Genomic DNA, 19,903 nt, shown 5'->3' with positions numbered 1-19,903 from the left:
GGAGTCCGGACACCAAGTGGTCTGGAGCTTTATTGAGTGCAGACGATTTTAGACATTTACACTGTTCACAATTTATTAGGGTGAGTCCACCTTTTATAAAACAGCTCCCTAAAAGCTTGGCAGTTAAGCCAAGCAGGGACTAGTGGAATCTGACTCCTCCTTTATAATGGGCCAGAATTCAGTGCCATCTTTCACATTCACACGGGAATATTGCTTTATCATTTGCAGGAAGCTACTTGCATGTAAAATGGTTTGAATGTTTAAGTAGTAGTTTCAATCCATTTACATTGTCAACTAATGAAGGAACCTAATTAAGGTTGATTAAGCATTTTTACTTAATGTGCCTTGTGGTTTTCAAAAATAGGTTTTCTCTCTAGCACAAGTATTTTGTGTTGCTGTCGAAGTGTTTAATGAACACATATCTCTGTTGTGTTTGTGTGGGGTTTTGTTTTTGTTTTTGTTTTTCCTTTTCTGTGGTCTCTTCTGGGTGGTTTTCCCTATTGAGACAATGGATGGAGTGTTGAGATTGATGCTGTTATTTGGAATATTCAATGCAAAGTTAGTAACAATTGCTATGGAGACACCTGTGTTTTTTCAGATACAGTCTTACAAAAGGGCTGCTGAGGGAGGCATTCCTACTTGCCTTGGGAAAGGCAGGAACAGCCTGGGTGTTCTTTTGTGTGGTCAAGTTGTGAAAATGCTTGGAGTCCTGTGAGAGGACCTGGAGGGGGACCCTCCATCACCCGGAGGGTGGATTTGGACCAACTCATCAAGGCCACGGATGTAGTGTGCAAGCCCAGGGACTCATGTTTCTTTAGGCTAACCCCAGTAATGGATTTGAGCTCACCGTTGTTCAGGAAATGATTTTTAACTGCTTGTAATTAATATAATTTATACTTACAGGAACTGATTACATTGACATGGAAGTTATATTAGCAGAGAAGTAATTATTTCCTTAGTGACAGGTAAACTTCTTAAGAAGCAGAATCTTTCTTAATGAGTGTAACACAGCCTAAAACCTTTCATTCTAAGGGGGAACTCCTAGTCACCATTCCTTGTGCAGGTTTTCCACATGGCTCTTTGTGGTAGATCTTTGAGGGATGGCAGTCTGGTTTTCTTGCTGCCTGGAGCGCTGACCGGCAGAATGCACTTTCAAGTATTGGCTTAGTTATTTCTGCTCTAAAGTCATTTGTCCATGATCAAGTCCTTATATGAAAAATAATCTCATGATTAATTTCTTTCAGACCGTGAAATCTGTTATATGACTACTGATATGCTTGAGATAAAGGCCCTCTACGTTAAAAAAATCAATAAAATGGGATGTGTTGTAATGTTTAAAATGTGTCTATCAAATCCAATCCAAGAAAATATTATGAACATGGTGAGGATTATTTTTGGAACAAATTCTGTCCCATAGAAAGTGATCTCCATTCTCTTCATCCTTCCTCATTTACATATACCTACAGTCTTCAGGCTGCTTTCAGACTCTTTCCTAACCTGACCTGCCCTTCTCATCAGGACCTGTGTCCAGACTTTATCTATTTCCACTCCTCCTGTTTCTAACCCAGATCATTATATCCATATGCAATTATGGGAATAGGGCAATACAATGGAGTTGGATCATGCCCACCTCAATGGCACCAGTTCACCTATACTTCTAAGCAAAATCAAGAAATGAGTGGGAGAAAAATGACAGTGACATAGTGCGTGAGGCCAAGCCATCCTGCACAGTGAGAGTAGGTTCCTTAGTAAGGATGTGAAATCCAGGACTCTGGTTTTGTTTTATTTGCTGTCCCTCTGTAAGGGTGAGCACCTTACCCTAGCAGAGTGCTAGTCCACTGCTTAAAGGTATGTGGTTTTGAACAACCACCTCTTTTAATTACAACCAACTATTTCATCTGTTGATAAACAAAAGATGTGGTCTGTTCGATTGCTGAAGGAAAACCCGGCTGTGCTGGACTCAGAAGAGAAGACATAGGTCTGTTCCCAATGAATAAAGTCACATATGTCGGAGTCTCTGGGTGACTTCAGGGTATGGGTGATTTCAAGAGTCATTTTTGATTAGGTGTGCTTTTTTTTTAACCTTCTGACTTAGAACTTAATACTCCGGAGTATTGTTCTTTCTTTTTCTCTCCCATTTCCCTAATACCAGTTGCACGAATCTCAGAATTTCTGAGATAATGGTTTCATCTAAAGGAATGACTCCAGGTATGGGATTTTGCCACTGTGGCTGCCCACACATGTTTTGGGAACAGACTTCATGGAATTATTCTCAACTGTGAAAAGAACCATCATAGGTGACAATGTGTAATTTTATGTGTAAAACTATAAATCCATCTAGTTAGATATATCATGTTGAGTAAGTCACGTAGCTTCTCTCTGGCTTTTGGTTTTCTTATAAGATGAAGAGTTTGGGTTCTCTCAGTTCTAACGATCTTTGAGTCTGATTGAAGATGTGTCAGTTCATATTAATCACTTAGTAAAAATTTCAAGCTTTTTGCATTTTCTTTTGACCACCCGGTTGTGGGGAAATCATCTTTGCTTTCACTTTTTTTTTTTTAATAATGAATTCACAAACACTGTGTATCATTTGAGTTCTCAGAAAATTAAAATGTAATGCAATAAGGAATATGGAAAAAACCGTGTTCGGAAAAGTATAGGGCACAATTGTAAGAGGGGATAGAATTATGAATTATACAAGTTGTCAAGGAATAGATAGGTTTAAATCAGGGACAAAAGGACCTCAAGCAGTAATTTAAAAGGAGTGTGTTAGCTAGGAGAAGAAAGACTATTGCATGTGTGTTAGTCAACTTCCCAAAGATTTAGAATCCAGAGAAGTTAATCTCTTGTTTGTGGCGGCTCTTAAGAAGCCAGCTTGTCTGGAGAAGCGTATGAAACAAAAGCCAGTTGACTATGTTGCTTGTTAGCATCTGGCAAAAAGCTTAGCAGGGGAATAGATCGTAACAACTGGCTAACAGAAGGTTTGGAGATCATCTGGATTTTAGTATTCTATGCAATTTTTGAATTCTGCAGCAAAAGTATCGTGGCACACATATAAAAAAATACTGGTTCCCATATGGGAACCAAAAGAATCAAAAGACACATTTTGTGAGGTGAAACCCATGGACTGAGTGAGAGGTTGTGTTTGTTTTTAATAATGCATGTTGTTAGTTGCTAGGAATTGACAGCTATTATTTGCAATATTTTCCCAGGGATAATCTCATACTCATCTACATGCCATATGTACAGGAAGTGCTAAGAAAATCTGTTGTTCTTCGACCACTCTGCTGCCTGAACTACAAATAGTACATTTTGGTAGCAGACGGATCATGAGGAAATGCCAATTCAGTTTGATGTGACCCCATGTCATGCAGTAGGTTTCAACAGGAAAAAGTGCTGCCGTCGCTAATTCGGAACCTATATCTACATCTGATGTTCTTTCATCTGACCTGTAATAGAAAACAGCAACAACTTAAATTATGAATTAAAACTTTATAGCTGGGAGGGACTTTAAACATTTCCTGTCCAACCCATTCATTTACACGATGCAAGGAAGCATAATGATAGAGTTACACAATTAACTGTAACCTACCTGGGGCTAGAACTTGTTTTCAGGAACAATGATTTACTTTTAGATTCCTCACAAAGTAGAGCAGGAGACACAACACTTCACTGTTCAGACTTTTTTTTTTTAAGATTTTATTTATTTATTTGAGAGAGAGAGCACGAGCAGTGGGGAGGGCAGAGGGAGAAGGAGAAGCAGACTCTGCACTGAGTAGGGAGCCCGACTCAGGACTCGATCCCAGGACCCTGAGATCATGACCTGAGCCAGAGGCAGACGTTAACCGACTGAGCCACCCGGGCGCCCCTCACTGTTTAGACTTTACATTCACTGAAGGAATCGTAGTTGGACCTAGAAGAGAACAGCAACTCCTCTGCTCTGTTAACAGGAGGAGTTAATTAAATTGATTAACTGTAACTAAGTTTTTTTTTTTTTTTTTTTCCACCAAGATCATTTCAAGAAACCACAATGTGCGGGCAGTGGCTTCACATACTTGCCTTAGGATCAAGAAAAAAATATGGTGAATATGTGCAAATGTAACTTGCTTGAAGTTTTGGGCAGACTAATTGGAGCTACTGCAATAGGCCCTCTTATGTTGCCCAGAAACCCTGGTTAGTTTCATGAACTTGAAAATATATTAAGGAATAGTTTGGGAGAAATTTTCGAGCAAAATGCATCCTCCTGAAATATAGTGAGGGTTGGCAGGTACGACGGGATGACAGATCTCAGCTTTAACAGTCTGTGTTGCTTGGCTTACTCTTGTGAAGTGTTGACCAATTTAGGAGCCACACATTTTCAACTCTGGTTCTGGTTTGAGAGTCTGCTTTGTAGTGTGGCCAGACCCTTTTCTTATTTCATTCATGCTACTCATTTTCCCTTCAATTCAGACAATTAAGAATTAAGGTAAAGAAAAGGGAATAAACTGTAGATCTCTTCACTCTATTTTTGTTTTAAATTTTTGAAGGTAGAAAGTGGGATTAGGGATAGTTATTTGAAGACATTTTTAGTTATTTAAAAGTATTTTTTATCTCTTGGTCCCCAGTTACTTTCTAGTGTGTTGACAGCATATATATTTGCGCTCCTGTTGGTATTTCAAGATGGGAGGAAATAGAACATGGTGTTGAAGAGCAGAGATTTTTGCCATCGATCACATGTGTGATCTCTGAGAGTCCATCTCTTCATCTATAAAATGGGGATAATAATAGTACTTACTTTCTTGTCTTTGTAAGGTTGCAGCGAGGTGATTTGTGGAAAGCTTTATCACAGGCTTGGCACATAATAAATAGACAGTAAAAATCAGTCCTTGTTATCTGTGTAATTTTAGTTTTCTTTACATTTCAACTGCTTCTTGTTACATTCTGACTGAGATAAGCTTTTTGAAATTCAAATACCTAATCACCAGTCTGCTACCTGACTAGATCCCAAAGTGGGTGAGTCTTTAATCATCCTGATAAAGTCCCATGTACTTTTGGAATGGAGTGGAGCAAGTTTCATGGTGGAAATACAAAGGGAAATGTGATAGGCAAACCAGAGAGATTCCCAGCTCCTTATAAGTGGATTTTATATTGTCATTATTTTTTATCCAAGTACAGGTAACAGAGCCTAAAAGCGTTATATTTACTGGGCCTGGGCTGCCATGTGTTTGCTTACAACTTTTGCTTTGAATTTTCTTTGCCTTTGTTCAGTGATGTATGGAAAATGGAAACTGTAGTATAGTCCGTGGCTTTTATTAAAGGATTCTTGGGCGCCTGGGTGGCTCAGTTGGTTAAGCCACTGCCTTCGGCCCAGGTCATGATCCTGGAGTCCCGGGATCGAGTCCCGCATCGGATTCCCTGCTCAGCAGGGAGTCTGCTTCTCCCTCTGACCCTCCCCCTTCTCATGCTCTCTCTCTCATTCTCGCTCTCAAATAAATAAATAAATAAAAATCTTAAAAAAAAAAAAAGGATTCTTAAGACATCAGATCAAGTCACTGATTTAATTTCATGGTCTTGAGAAAACTATATATATTCTTAAATCAATATGGAAATGAAGAATTCACTTATAACTGTGAATTTGCTTCTGCTTCATGAGACAATACTTTGATTTTTTTCCCAGCTTTATTGAAGTATAATTGACATATAACAGAAAGTACTTTTAAAAAAAAGATTTATTTTAGAGAGCGCTCAAGTGCTCAAGCAGGGGGAGAGGAAGAGGAAGAGGGAGAGGGGGAGAGAGAGAGAGAGAGAAAGAGAATTCCAAGCAGGCTCCACACCCACAGTGTGGACTCCACACAGGGCTCGATCCCATGACCCCAAGATCACGACCCCAGCTGAAACCAGGAGCTGGACGCCCAGCCAACTGAGCCACCCAGGTGTACTGAAAGTACTTTGATTATAAAATGTATTGTTTATGTATCTTTCATACCTTTTAGTGCAGAGCTTTATTAAACATTTATTGAATGAGTAGAGCAATCATTTGGATTGTCATTCCTTTACAGTATAAGTTAACATGGTGATCATTCAAAATTATGTAGGGTGTCCAGTAAAGTATTACCACAAAATTAAATTTAATTCAAATAGCATATAACTTCTTTAGAATGTCGTAAAGTTAAAACCAGTCTAAATGTACAACAGTGGGGAATGGTTAACTAAATTCCACTGGGGGTAGTTAACTAACTTGTACACGTGGAATGTTATCCAGTCATTACCAATAGTTTTTGAAGAACATTTTGGTATGGCGAAATATTTTACAATAATTGAAAAAAAAATACTATAAAAGGACATTGAAATAGTAATAATGAAAACAATCACAACTAAAGCTAACAGTTAATGAGTGTCCATGCTGTGCGGGTTACTGCTGGGGCTGCTTCACATGAGTAGACTGAGCTCTCCGTGTACATTGCAGGCTATAATGCATGATGGGAGGAATTTCTGGTTATTTTTCCTTCTTAGTATATGTTTTACTTCCTGTGTTTTTGGACCACAGGATACCTTGGTAAGTTTCCTGGTTTAATCCAGGAATCTCACAATAATGTAAAAATAGAGATTTCTCCTTTTTTCTTTCCTTCCCTTGTTTCCTTATTTCCCCCTTATTTCCCCCTTTTTTTCCTTTTTCTCTCATACAGCATTCTGAAGGTATGCCATCCAGGCCACCAGGATTGTTTTGCCTCAGTAAGTTGTTTGAGTCTTCTCCATCTTGTTGCTCTGCCATCACCTGGGGAATTGCCTGATTGAAACTGGGTCTTAAGTATATCCATGTTCTAGCTTGGGGGAAGGAAAATGAGACTTGAGGAGCACCCGCCTCAGTGTTTCAAAACCCAGGCCAGACATATACGAGACAGTTTTCATTCATTTAACTGGTGAGAATATAGTCACACGGCCACATCTGCAAGGGAGTCTGGCAAACATAGTCACCTGGACAGCCCGGTTTCCGGCTACAACTCTGTGACCACGGCAGAAGGAGAGGAAGATTTTGGTGGACAACCAGCAGTTAGCATAAAGACAGGCTTTTTTGGAGAGACCGTCTATTGGGGTGAAATTGTATTTTGTTTTAATTTGTATGTCTTTGATTGCTAATAAGATAGAGCATCTTTTCATGTGTTTACTGGCTGTGTGTTTTTTGTCACTAAAATACTTATTCATCTCTTTGCCCATTTATCTGCTAGTTTGTCTTATTGATTTGTGAGTTTTCTTTTTAGTGTGTTCTCATTGTTAATCTCTTGTCAGTTATATCTGTTGCAAATATCTTTTCCCTGTTTGTAGCTTGTACTTTCAAAATTATAAAAGCCATCTCTTGATAAACAGAGGTTTAATTTTTTCAGATGTATCAATTATTAACTTATGTTTGGTGTTGAAGCAATCTTTCCCTACTCTGAGGGCAGAAGGATATTTGTCTATATCCTTTTGTAAATGTTTTAAAAATTTGCTTTTGACATATAGGCTTTCAATTCATCCGAAGTTTATTTTTCATACTGTGAGCTAGGGATTATATTTTTAGTTCTTTTCATATGGATGACCAAAAAAAAATTTTTTTAGCTTCATTTGCTAAATAGTTCCTTACTGTATTTTTTTAAAGTAAGCTCTAAGCCCAGTGTGGGGCTTGAACTCATGGCTCTGAGATCAAGTGTTGCATGCTGTACTGACTTGAGCCAGCCAGGTGCCTCCTAGTCCCTTCATTTAAAAAGTGACTGACCAGCTCCTTATGTCTTGATCACAGTTTCATACGTGCATGAGTTTATCTCTGTATACTATTGTGTTTCACTGGTTAATTTGTAGTTTCTTGCACCAGTATTACATTCTTTTAATTACTATCGCTTTATAATGAGTCTTTATATCTAGTAGGCCAAATCCTCCTTCCTTATTTTTCCAGAATTATCTTGGTGATCTTAGTCGTTTCTTTTCCAAATACATTTTAAAGATTAATTTATTTATTTTGGAGAGAGAGCGAGAGAGAGCGAGTGCATGTACAAGGGAAGGGGCAGAGGGAGAGGGAGAGAATCCTCAAGCAGACTCCCTGCCGAGCATGGCGCCTAATGCAGGGCTCAGTCCCAGGACCCACAGATCATGACCTGAGCTGAAACCAAGAGTCAGACGCTGAACAGACTAGACAGAGTCACCCAGGTGTCCCTCTAAATACATTTTAGAATCAGTTTTCCTTCCCCGGGAAACGCACTGGCATTTTGATTGAAACTGTGTGACATCATAACTCAACTGGAAGAGAGTTAACGTCTATATAATATTAATTCTTCCTAGCCATGAATATGAATATTTCTCCATTTACTTAGTTCTTTTTAAAAATATCTTACTGAAGGGATGCCTGGGTGGCTCAGTTGGTTAAGTGTCTGCCTTCAACTCAGGTCGTGATCCCAGGATCCTGCTTGGTGGGGAGCCTGATTATCCCTCTCTCTCTGCCCTTCCCCCCTTCTTGTGCTCATGCTCTCTCAAAATCTTTTTAAAAATTAAAAAAATAAAATATATTAATGTAGGGGCACCTGGGTAGCTCAGTCAGTTAAGTGTCCAACTCTTGATTTCTGCTTAGGTCATGATCTTGGGGTTGTGAGATGGAGCCCCATGTTGGGCTCCATGCTGAGCATGGAGTCTGCTTGAGATTCTCTCTCTTCTTCCCCTCCCCCTACTTGCATGTTCTTTCTCTCTAAAATAAATAAATAAAATCTTTGAAATAAAATAAAATACCTTACTGTAAAGTTTTATATTTTCTATGTTTTTGTTAGATTTATTTCATGATATATTATAATTCTTATTACTAATAGTCATAAGATCTCTTCTAAAATTGTGTTCTAATTGTTTTCTGTTAAACAGAAATGCAGTTTACATTAGCATATTAGTCTTATATCCAACCACTTTTGCTGGTCTATTATTATATCTATTTATTTTTTGTAAAAAAATTACTTGCAAATCAAGACTATTTTATTTCCCCCTTTCCAGACTTTAAGGCTTTAATTTATTTTTCTTGTATTTTTGCCCTAGGCAGAATATTGAGTACAAAGTTAATAAAAGTGGTGACTTTGGCATTCTTTTCTTGTTCTGGATTTAAAGGAATCGTTTTAAGCTCCTCCTCCCTTAAAGGATGATGATTGTTTTCGGTTTATTATATACACTCTTCATCAAGTTAAGTAAAATCTCTAGTATTTCTTGTCTACTTGAGGTTTTAATCATTAATAGGTGGCTAAATGTTATCTTTTTTCTTTTTGTATCTATTAATATCATTTTCTTTAATGTGTTAGTGTGTTGAGTAATGTTTATAAGTTTCCTATTATTAAACCGTCTTTGCATTCCAGAATTAAACCTGTATTGGGGTGCCTGGGTGGCTCATTCGGTTGAGCATCTAATTCTTGATTTCAGCTCAGGCCTTGATCTCAGAGTTGTGAGTTCAAGCCCCATGTTGGGCTCCACCCTGGGCATGGAGCCTAGTTTAAAAAGAAAACAAAACAAAACCCACCTGTCTTCATCTTTGTATTTTACATATATAAAAACAGTTGGGGGCACCTGGGTGGTCAGTCAGTTAAGCATCTGACTCTTGATCTCAGCTCAGGTCTTAATCTCAGGGTTGTGAGTTCAAGCCCCGTGTGGAACCCAGTTAATAAAATAAATTAAAAATTAAAATTAAAAATAAGATAAAAACAGTTGGATTCAGTTTGCCAATACTTAGGGGGTTTTGCCTCTCAATTCTTGAATGAAACAGGGCTGTGGTTTTCCTTTCTGATAATGTCCTTGTCTGGGTTTGTATCTCTTATTCTAGCCTCACAGAATGTGTTAGAGAGTATTGCTTCTTTTTCTCCTTTGTGGAAGTTTGATATTTTGGAAAATTCCTTTCCTTGCAAGTTTGGTAGAACTATTTGTCTGGGTCTAGATATTAACTTTGTGTGAAGAACTTTTTAACTCATCAGCAGTTAGTCATTTTCTTTATTAGTTATAGGATTACTTATTCTTTCTATTTCTTGTGGCATCAGTTTGGATAAGTTATATTTTCTAGAAATTTGTCCATTTTATGTTTTCAAATATATTGATATGTTAATGATAATATTCTCTTATTTTTTAAAAGTGGCTGATCTGTATTGATTCAAAACATTATTAAAATTTTTTTTTGCTTTATCTCTTGCTGAATCTTAAAAGGGGTTTGTCTGTTTTTGCTGGTTTTTCTTTTTATTTTATTGATTATTGCTTTTATCTTTACCACATCTTTCCGATTTTTCTTAGGTTTATTTTATTTTTTCTTAAGTTGGATGCATGGTGCATTTATTTTTATCCTTTTTTGGTACTATAAGCATTTAAGACAATACATTTCTTTACTAATATAAATGTTATTTCTAATATAAGTAGTATTCCTAACAAAGGCATCTGTTCTTTGTTCCTAATAAATATTTATGATAATTCTCCTTAAAGTATCACCTGTGCTATATCTCATAAGATTTGATATGCAAAGTTTATTAGAATTAAGTTCTAAGTATTTTTAATTTCTCATAATGGTTTCTTCTTTGACCCATGAGGCATATAGGAGTATGCTTTTAAATTAAAACAAAAAAAGTGTGGATATTTAATTTATCTTTTAAAAAAATATAATTACATTGTGATCTGAGAGTAATAGTGTTTGAAATTAGTTGGGGATTTTTTCTTCTTTTACTATTCTCTGGAGGATTTCATGTGAGATTGGAATTATCTGACTCTTAAATGTTTAGTAGGACTCGTCAGTAAAGTTATCTAGGTCTAGTGCTTTCATCAAGAAAAAAACATTTGTCATTGCTTCCACATTTATACATTTTCTGATTGATGAGCATAACATCATTTATAATATTCTCATATCTTTTCAGTCTGCAGTTATGCCTCTTTTCTATTAATAACAATTGTCTGGGGCGCCTGGGTGGCTCAGTTGGTTAGGCAACTGCCTTCGGCTCAGGTCATGATCCTGGAGTCCCGGGATCGAGTCCCTCATCGGGCTCTCTGCTCAGCGAGGAGCCTGCTTCTCCCTCTGACCCTACCCCCTCATGTACTCTCTCTCATTCTCGCTCTCTCAAATAAATAAATAAATCTTTAAAAAAAAAAACAAAACAATTGTCTATGTGCCTTTTCCCCTTTTTTCCTTGATTGATTTTGCCAGAGGTATGATTATTTTATTAGTTTTTTAAAGAACAAGTTTTTTTGCTTCCTTGATTTATTTTTCTTCTTTTCTAATGTAAATATGTAAGCAAATAAAATTTTGTCTAAGCACTGCTGTACCCGCATTCTGCAAAATCTTACATGTAGTGTTTTGGTCATCTTTCAGTTCTACACATTTTCTAATTTCCATTATGATTTTTGTTTGTTTGTTTGTTTTTTGTTTTTGTTTTTTTGTGGACTTCTATTTTTTATTATCTTTTTTTTATTAACATATAATGTATTATTTGTTTCAGGGGTACAGGTCTGTGATTCATCAGCCTTACTCAATTCACAGCGCTCACCATAGCAGATACCCTCCCCAGTGTCCATCACCCAGCCACCCCTTCCCTCCCACCCCCCCTCCACACCAACAACCCTCAGTTTGTTTCCTGAGATTAAGAGTCTCTTACGGTTTGTCTCCCTCTCTCGTTTCTTCTTGTTTCATTTTCCCCTCTCTTCCTCTATGATCCTCTGTCTTGTTTCTCAAATTCCTCATATCAGTGAGATCATATGATTTTGCCCATAACTCGTGTTCTTTTTAAATGTGTTTAAAATTTTCCAGATATATAGTTATTTCGTTACTGATTTCTAACTTAATTGCATTGATTTTCTTTGGTATAACTCTTGTATACTATTGAAGATTATAAGCCGCATCCTCACCTGGCCCTTTCCATCTCCTTCTCCTGCTTTATATCTCTCCATAGCACTTATCATTAATCTATTTTATATGGACTTCATCTTATTTGGGGGCTTTTAAAATTCCTTTCTTATGTGAAAGTTGGTGATGTGATTAAATCATATTTTAAAAACACTTTATCCTTCATTTTAGTTTTAACCAGAAGGGTCATGCTGGGGTATCTATCTAACTTTAATATACTGTAGGAAATAGAAGTCTAATATTCATCTTTTGAAGCTATCAATATACTATAATTTTTATTAATGAGATTTAACTGACATATAACATTAGTTTCAGGTGAACAACATGTTGTAAATATTGCAAAATAACCACCACTGTAAGTCTAACATCCATTACCACACAGAGTTAGAATTTTTTTTTTGCGATAAGAACTTTCTTTTTTAAAGTAAACTCTATCCCCGACATGGGACTCAAACTCACAACCCCAAGATCAAGAGTTGCATTCTCTTCCAAGTGAGCTGGCCAGGTGCCCCGAGATGAGAACTTTTAATATCTACTCTCCTTAGCCCCTTTCAGACAATTATTTTAAATTTTTCCCATATCAATTTCTATTTTAGCACAACAACCCTATAGAATATATAGTTTAAGTTACCCTGAGAAGAACTAGTCTTGTGTTTTTTCTTAAAGAGTATTACAGGATCTGGTCCTTACCACCTAGAATAATATCCAGGATCAATGCACTGAGGATATACATACAAGAGAGCAAATAATATTACACTAACGGTTTTAAATTCTTCACATACAGGTTTGGAAAACTCCAGCATATATGGCTTCTAGGGATGGAAATGTGTAGTGAAGACTCCCAATAATGGGCCGAGCATGAAAACATCCACATTTTATCAATAATCTGAGCTGCTGTTGGAGAATCTCTGGGTTTTTGCTATTGCTAATCATCCAGACTCTGCTCTTTCATTCTTGCAGTTTGCAGGTGACAGTTTCTCCTTTCTTGCGGAACCACTTCTACCATTTCAGCCATTGGAGTTCTCCTCCAAAGCTGGCTGCAGAGACCTTTAATAATCCAGGGCCCCCTGGAAGAGGTAGCACCCTCCATCCTTCTTGGCATCACAGCAGAGTAACTGAACCATCATCACGAGAGCATTTACAAAGCTTCCCGCAATAATTCTCAAAGTGCTGGATGTTCCAGTTTCTGGGCTGTCATTTTTCACCCCTTTCTCAGTTGGTCTATGGAAGACCTCTGAACTTTTGCCCTTTGCCTTTATTATTTTGAAGGTGTGGCTTACAAAAACAGCGCCCTCCCTCAGACCTCTAGCAATTAAGATAGAACAATAGGTGTCTGCTTATCGTACTTAAGTCAGACAATTTTCACTTCTGAGGAAGTCCAGATTTTAGTCTGGCTGTGAAATTAGCATGTTTGAAAAATGGAATTACGCCTCCGAACACTTACCAAGGAGAGCAAGTGGGAAGAAGTCAGGCTGCTCATCTTGTGATGAAGTCTTGGCCAGGTGGCCTGTTTTGGTGTCCAGTCAGTGTAGTTCACAAAAGTTCTCCTGTGAGGATCACTGATGGCTTTTCCTTGTGCCTTGTACCGACTGTCTACAGTTCGAGCACAGTCTAGTCAAATTATAATCCCCAGGCATCAGGAGAAAGTCTGGCATTCATAGCCAAAGGTGTGACCATTGTAGGACTGAGTGCTGCCTGCTGCCCGTCCTTGGGGCAGAGGTAGGTGAGGAGAGCTAGGTCAGAAGAGCCATCTGTTTCAGAAGGTGCAGGTTGAGCAACACTCCAGAAAGTGGAGGGCTGTTCTCTGGTGGACTTAGAGCTCGAGTAGTTTGCTCGTATTTCTTCTTTGTGCCCACTTCTCCTTTTTCTCTTCATCATTGCAGATGACTGGTGCATTCCTTACTGATAACATGGCACAGAAAGCTGGCAAGTTTTGAAACTTTAGAAAGGGAATTTGTTAGATTTTGTGACCCTCAGCAAGAGTTTTCTGGGTACACTGCTACAAAAAGAGAAAGAGCTGACGAATGACTTTTCAAATGGCCACTCCATTTTTAAGTTGAACTTCTACTGCAATTGTATTCACAGTGTTTACGGGGACTCTCATATGTGTCACCAAAAGTTTATGTTTGAAAGATTGCCAGGCTGTTTTTCTAGAGTTTCAAGTTTTAATTATACCCATTTTCCTGCATTCTCCAAATACCTAACATACAAATAGATATCTCTTGTTTGAGGGTGGGACATCTCCTTCCTGCAGTTAAGTTAGCATTGTAGTCTCTCTCTTTTTTTAAAGATTTATTTATTACAGAGAGAGAGAGAAAGAGAGAGAGAGAGAGAGTGGGGAGAGGGGCAGAGAGAGAGAGAGAATCTCAAGCAGGCTCTCCGCTGAGCAAGGAACCTGACACCGGGCTTGACCTCAAAACCCTGAAATCATGACCTGTGTCAAAAAAGAGTCAGACGCTCAACCCACTGAGCCACCCTGGCACCCCTATAGTTTCTTTTCTGTCAGGCATTGCAATTGCTCAGTGGTCATGGAATTAAATTGTGAAATAATGTACAGAAAGCTCTGTGCACTGTGAAATACGGTAAAAGTTTCTTTTATTGCCTTTGCGGTCACTGGATATTTCTGACATTCTCATACTGCCATGTCCCATTTTCAGATAACCACGTAATACTCTGAAACACACATGCTCACATAGATCTATATGTTTTGTGTAGTATGGGAGTTTATAGTTTATGGCCTTGGGAATCAGACTGCTAGGGTCTGAATCCTGGCCCAGCCACTCTCCAGCTATTTTAACTGTGGGCCAATTACTTACTCCCATCCTGCCTTGCTTCCTTGCCTGTAACATGGAGATAATAATAGTGAGTGGAGGGGGGCTGGCGGCGAGGGCAGTGAAAGAATTCACCCAAGACAGAACAAGGGAGATAGAATTCTATTGAATGCACTGCAAGGGAGCAGCTGGGAGGGCAACAGCGGAGAGACTGCTGGTTAGACTGCCACCAGGCGATGGTGAGGGGCCGCAGTTATAGGGCGCGGTGAAAGCATATGGGGGCATAAGGAATTTTCCCTTTTTTGGTAATCTTAGGAACTGTGCCTGGTTGTAAGTAGCTTATTGGTCAGTTAGGGCCTTTGGCTATTCCAAGGGGTGGGGGAGGGAGGGTCACGTAATACATCTGCTTGTATTCAGCTCAGTGATCTCTGTGGGGCCTTTGGCCTTGCCCAAGTTTGCATTGCTCAAGCCTGTTGCCTAAAAGTGGCCTCTACACTTACCTCAGAGCATTGTTAAGACAAGTAGAGTGTTGAACAAACAAACTGGCACACAGTAAGTGCTCAAAAAATGTTAGTGTATTACCACTTTATGAACTCTGGCTCAGGAAGCAATAATACTAAAGTTCAGTTATGGAGGACTTAGTAGCCAAAAGGAGACTAAGGAGACAAGAGGATTAAATGTGATGTGGAGTCTTGCATGGGATCCTGGAATAGGAAAAAGACATTAGGTAAAAACTCAGGACATCTGAATAAAGTATGGGCTTTATTTTCCCAAAATACTAAGAGTAAGAAAATAAAACAATTGTTTTTAAAAATCCCATTTATATAACTTCTTTGATTATAAAGAACTTGTTGGCTAAAGTACAGAATTGGTAAGGCAAAAAATGGAAATTCTCAAATGGATTGGAGTATATACCTCCAATGGCATTATTTGTATTTACATTCGTAATATTTATACATTAATCTCTGTGTACTTACTTAACAAATGTGGTCATTTGCAGAATAGTTAATATTGCTCAGCACTGTATCATCTATAGCGTGCTGCTCAGAGTTGGTCCCTAGACCAGTGCTGGGCAGCAGACTATTTACCAGTCCATGAGGAGACAAGGTGCATCATGGTACTGCTTTCTTTATCCCAAAAGTCTTGCTACAAATTAATGTCAGCTAAACTAAGCTGTGATTAGTGATGTGATGATTTAGGTTCTGGCACAAGCTCTTTATCGCTTTATGGATCTGGAATGAACAGTTCACCAACCTTCATTGGAGTGGTATTGGTCTGCAGCATTCCATAGAAGTATATCGAGATCTGCCTGATCCCTTTAATAGCGGATACCATTATTTGTTCTTTGTTGATTTAGAGAACAAGCTTGTCCTTCAATGTAGGAGTGGTGGCCACTTAACCAATGGCCATTGGTACTTTAAACATCATTATTTTCAGGGATTGGGCTTCCTTTAGAGAGGCAGTGTGGTATAGAGGTTAATATCTTGGATAAATCCAATTCAAATTGTGGTTCCTCTGGAACCTCAATTTTCCAGTTTGATAATGGGTGTGATGATTACATCTATTTTATAAGATTGTTGTGAGGAATAAATGAGTTTATACCTGTAAAGAGTTTAGCACTGCTCTTGGCAAGTGATAAGGGTTCAATAAAAGTGAGCTGTTGTAATAATTATTATTATATACTACTACCTGAAGCTATTGGCTTAATTAGTGGCAGTTTTTTTCTTAAATGATTTAAAACTCATTCATCTCCAGAGAGATGAAAATTACTTAACAGACTTAAATCTTACAAAGCAAATACTAAAAATGTAAATTTTAATGGTTCTTTAGAAAAGCAATAGGAGACATACAGCCAATCTCCACAAGCTGTACTGGGCCCAATCTTAAAAGAATTGTATTGGTAAACTTCTTATGACATTTAGTTACAAAGAGGTACTTTGTTATAATTCTTTGTCTTATCATTGTTAGAGAACCTTGTGGGTTAATGTTTTCTGTGTGTATGAATGTAGCTATAGTAGGGTGCTCTGCCATTAACCTGCACTAGTTAGTTGTTCATTAAGTGTTGCCAAAAATAAATCATGTGCCACACGGATGAAGAGAACCGTAGTTATTCCAGCTGTTGTCAAAGGCCTCATCCTCTGCTTTGCTTCCAGATAGGATGTATCTGTATGGTATGTTTATGTGTGTTTGTTTCTTTGCTCCCTTTGAGCATGGCGGCAGCCTTCCTAGAGAACACCTGAAACAGCAGCTTACAGGTCTTCCATAACTAAATTCTGGTTTCTCCTCTGCGTTAACCTCCAGGTATTCACTATTCCATTAAAGTCTGTTACTTGGTTGTTTGAGCTAAGCCTAGTCTCCCCTAATAATGGGTCCGAAGAAAGCTTGGGTACCCCCTTGTGCTTCTGATTTGATGCAGATGCCTGATTACAGAGTCCGTGTCTCCTGTAGTTACCACTGTCACTGCTCACAGTACCAGCCGCTCACGTTTATGAGGGTGTTTCTTTTAATGAAGGTCATACTGGTGTCACCTTACAGATGAGGAAAATGAAACCAAAACTTAGAAACTTGCAGTACTTTCCCCAAGATCACACAGCTACTGGATGTTGGAACCACCACAGTGCAAACCTATGCACCATCCATTCCATAGAGCTACGTGAAGACACTGCACTCTAGGAGAGGCTAAGTGCTTGGATTTCATGTCACTCACTCTCTTTAAGCTTGGAGAAGCTAGGAAGAATGATTGCCATTTTTTTTTTTTTTTTAAGGTTTTATTTGAGAGAGAATGAGAGAGAGAGCACATGAGAGTGGGGAGGGTCAGAGGGAGAAGCAGACTCCCTGCCGAGCAGGGAGCCCGATGCGGGACTCAATCCAGGGACTCCAGGATCATGACCTGAGCCGAAGGCAGTCGCCTAACCAACTGAGCCACCCAGGCGCCCATGCCATTTTTGTCTTAATAAACAGAGTTGATGATATCAATTCAGATAAAAGTCTGTTGTTCAACAACCATGTACTAATATGAAATTTTTGTCTTATTATCTCAATGGATTTCTTGATGAATCTCACTGTGGGGTTGCCTCTTTGTATGTAACAGAAAAGGCATTTTGGGGAGAAATATTTAAAAATCTAAACCAGAATATTCTTGCCAAATTTAGTGCCCTGTTCCTAGGGATAAGAATCTCTACCTCAGCTCTCCTGTTATTCCCACCAAAAGGCCTTGCTGGTTCCCAAGTAAAGAGGCCCTGCCCTGTCTTGATTTCTCCTGGGAAAGAAGTTGTATCTCTCTAGCTAGTTCTCTAGATTTACCCAAGACTTCACTTTTTGTTGCTGTTGTTCCTCTTTGAGGGGGTGTTGAGGCTTCTGGTAGACCCTCTCAGGGTCTTAGATTTCATGTCACTCACTCTCTTTATAGGTCAGAATCACCTAGAGGGTTTGTGTAAGCAGTTTGCTGGGCCCCACACCCAGCCCTAGAATTTGCATTTCTTATAAGTTCCCAGGTAATGCGGATGCTTTTAGGTCAGAGACCACACATTGGGAACCATTGCTGTAAAAATCAAAGCAATTTTGTTACTTCCTTAAGTTAGCCAATTTAGATGCTAATTTTACTCCCTATTTCCCTAAGATCTTTACCTTTCTTACAATTGCTCTCAATTCCTGTAAATGGACATCAGATCATGGCAATTTAAACTAAGAATATAGAAAATGCATGCAGCCCTCTGCTTCTTGCTTTGCTTCCCACCCTCCCCGCCAATCATCATAATTCGTTAGTTTCTCAAATTATAAAAAACCTTTTCACATCACATCTGGGTAAATTGAAAACTAAAGTGGGAACATGATGAGCCCTTAAGAAATAAAGCTTGAATTTCCTTATAATTCTGTATATGCTTTTGAACTAAGGAAAAAGAACACAAGGCAAAGTAACCTTTTCAGGACCTCCTGTGGCCCATTTCCATTTCCTCCCTTGGCCACTAACTCTTAGGACAGTCAGGAGACCTGACACCTAACTCTGGAGCTACTGAAGTGCACCTTTTACTGTGGGTTATGGTTAATTCAGGATGTAGGATGTAAGGATGGAGTTTTTCTGTAAACAGGAAATTTTATTATGTTTCATGAGAGCTTTTATTTGATTTTAAAACAATCTTGGATCCACTGATAATTCATGAAATTTCTGTAGCAATCGTTACATAAGAAATAACGTATGTGAGAGGCTCTGAAGTCAATCAAACAATAAGGAGAAAAACTAAACAAAATTACCCTTGAAAATCCTAAAGTTACCACGTTACCAAGAATTGCATCTGTGAAAGCTCAGAAGCCAGAAAACTAACTTGTGTGTGTGTATGTGTGTGTATGTGTTTTAAGTAATCTCTACACCCAATATGGGGCTCGAACTCATGACCCCAAGATCAAGAGTCCCATGCTCTTCTGATTGAGCCAGCCAGGCACCCATGTTTGTTTTTGCTTATAGACTATGGCTTCACACTTGCATGTGGCCAAGGTCTAGTTGAAAGAGCAAAAAGACATCGAGGGAAAAAGATTTTCCTTCCTCCGCAGCTCCTTTACAATTAAATAGGGACATATAGTTTAATTCCAATAAATTAAATGTGCTTATAATGTGACTCCATTATAATGTTAAGATAGTTTAAACTTTTGATTCTGAGTCATTGACTTAAATTCTTTTACAGTCATGGTGGAATTAAATATCATTCATTCACAAACAGCTATTTTTTTTTTAAAGATTTTGTTTATTTGACAGAGCACGAATGCACAAGCTGGGGGAGCAGTAGGCAGAGGGAGAAGCAGGCTCCCCGCTGAGCAGGGAGCACAATGTGCGGCTCCATCCCAGGACCCTGGGATCATGACCTGAGCCGAAGGCAGTTGCTTAACCAACTGAGCCACCCAGGTGCCCCCAACAAACAGCTGTTGAATACCTCCTTTACCACACTGTAGACTCTCCAAGTGCAGATGTTTTTTAATCAAGGTACCTGCTTCGCCTTATAGTAGTTGCTCAGTCAGTGTTCATTGAATTAATAACTAATGAAACACAGCCTGTGCCTTTTTATGGATTGTGCTCTAGATTTAGAGATGGAGAAGTAAACGAAGATTTGCTAAATGGTATGTTACAGGTGTTTTGAATTTATGGGAGCATTGTGCAGGAAGAAATTAGTTCTGCCTGGGAGAGAACAATACACACTCATGGGAGAGACATTTGAACTAGCCTTGATGGATGAGTAGGAGTTCTCTAGGAAAGGAAGGGCATTCCAGGTGAAGGGGAGTCTCTTCGAGT

The 19,903-nt window shown here is 38.6% G+C and overlaps 1 protein-coding gene across 2 annotated transcripts in view; it reads left to right on the top strand.

The window, feature by feature from the left end:
• The window catches only part of SRGAP1 (SLIT-ROBO Rho GTPase activating protein 1), a 266,543-nt gene that overhangs the window by 1,351 nt on the left and 245,289 nt on the right, over nt 1-19,903 (top strand). The gene's annotated exons all lie outside the window — the stretch shown is intronic.

The sequence above is a fragment of the Phoca vitulina genome, unplaced genomic scaffold, assembly GCF_004348235.1.
Source record: "Phoca vitulina isolate PV1807 unplaced genomic scaffold, GSC_HSeal_1.0 scaffold23, whole genome shotgun sequence".
NCBI classification, from domain to species: Eukaryota; Metazoa; Chordata; class Mammalia; order Carnivora; family Phocidae; genus Phoca; species Phoca vitulina.
This window is presented reverse-complemented; position numbering and strand designations above follow the sequence as displayed.